We start from the raw sequence: 1910 nt of genomic DNA, 5'->3' as shown, positions 1-1910 counted from the left end.
TCAGGAGAATAGGAATTAGTTCTTCTTTAAATGTTTGGTAGAATTCCCCCGGGAAGCCATCGGGCCCTGGGCTTTTGTTTGTTTGGAGATTTTTGATGACTGTTTCAATCTCCTTACTGGTTATGGGTCTGTTCAGGCTTTCTATTTCTTCCTGGTTCAGTTGTGGTAGTTTATATGTCTCTAGGAATGCATCCATTTCTTCCAGATTGTCAAATTTGTTGGCATAGAGTTGCTCATAATATGTTCTTATAATTGTCTGTATTTCTTTGGTGTTAGTTGTGATCTCTCCTCTTTCATTCATGATTTTATTTATTTGGGTCCTTTCTCTTTTCTTTTTGATAAGTCTGGCCAGGGGCTTATCAATCTTATTAATTCTTTCAAAGAACCAGCTCCTAGTTTCATTGATTTGTTCTATTGTTTTTTTGGTTTCTATTTCATTGATTTCTGCTCTGATCTTTATGATTTCTCTTCTCCTGCTGGGTTTAGGGTTTCTTTCTTGTTCTTTCTCCAGCTCCTTTAGGTGTAGGGTTAGGTTGTGTACCTGAGACCTTTCTTGTTTCTTGAGAAAGGCTTGTACCGCTATATATTTTCCTCTCAGGGCTGCCTTTGTTGTGTCCCACAGATTTTGAACTGTTGTATTTTCATTATCATTGGTTTCCATGAATTTTTTCAATTCTTCTTTAATTTCCTGGTTGACCCATTCATTCTTTAGAAGGATGCTGTTTAGTCGCCATATATTTGGGTTCTTTCCAAATTTCCTCTTGCGATTGAGTTCTAGCTTCAGAGCATTGTGGTCTGAAAATATGCAGGGAATGATCCCAATTTTTTGATAACAGTTAAGACCTGATTTAGAACCAAGGATGTGATCTATTCTGGAGAATGTTCCATGTGCACTAGAGAAGAATGTGTATTCTGTTGCTTTGGGATGAAATGTTCTGAATATATCTGTGATGTCCATCTGGTCCAGTGTGTCATTTAAGGCCTTTATTTCCTTGTTGATCGTTTGCTTGGATGATCTGTCCATTTCAGTGAGGGGAGTGTTAAAGTCCCCTACTATTATTGTATGATTGTCGATGTGTTTCTTTGATTTTGTTACTAATTGGTTTATATAGTTGGCTGCTCCCACGTTAGGGGCATAGATATTTACAATTGTTAGATCTTCTTGTTGGACAGATCCTTTGAGTATGATATAGTGTCCATCTTCATCTCTTATTATAGTCTTTGGTTTAAAATCTAAGTGATCTGATATAAGGATTGCCACTCCTGCTTTCTTCTGATGTCCATTAGCATGGTAAATTCTTTTCCACCCCCTCACTTTAAATCTGAAAGTGTCTTCGGGTTTAAAATGAGTTTCTTGTAGGCAACATATAGATGGGTTTTGTTTTTTTATCCATTCTGATACCCTGTGTCTTTTGATTGGGGCATTTAGCCCATTAACATTCAGGGTAACTATTGAGAGATATGAATTTAGTGCCATTGTATTGCCTGTAAGGTGACTGCTATTGTATATTGTTTCTGTTCCTTTCTGATCTACTACTTTTAGGTTCTCTCTTTGCTTAGAGGACCCCTTTCAATATTTCCTGTAGAGCTGGCTTGGTGTTTGCAAATTCTTTCAGTTTTTGTTTGTCCTGGAAGCTTTTAATCTCTCCTTCTATTTTCAATGATAGCCTAGCTGGATAGAGTATTCTTGGCTGCATGTTTTTCTCGTTTAGTACTCTGAATATATCATGCCAGCTCTTTCTGGCCTGCCAGGTCTCTGTGGATAAGTCTGCTGCCAATCTAATATTTTTACCATTGTATGTTACAGACTTCTTCTCCCGGGCTGCTTTCAGGATTTTCTCTTTGTCACTAAGACTTGTAAATTTGACTATTAGGTGACGGGGTGTGGACCTATTCTTATTGATTTTGAG

Source organism: Lontra canadensis, unplaced genomic scaffold, assembly GCF_010015895.1.
Source record: "Lontra canadensis isolate GAN:19392208 unplaced genomic scaffold, GSC_riverotter_1.0 scaffold102, whole genome shotgun sequence".
Lineage (NCBI taxonomy): Eukaryota > Metazoa > Chordata > Mammalia > Carnivora > Mustelidae > Lontra > Lontra canadensis.
Note: the sequence above shows the minus strand (reverse complement) of the source record.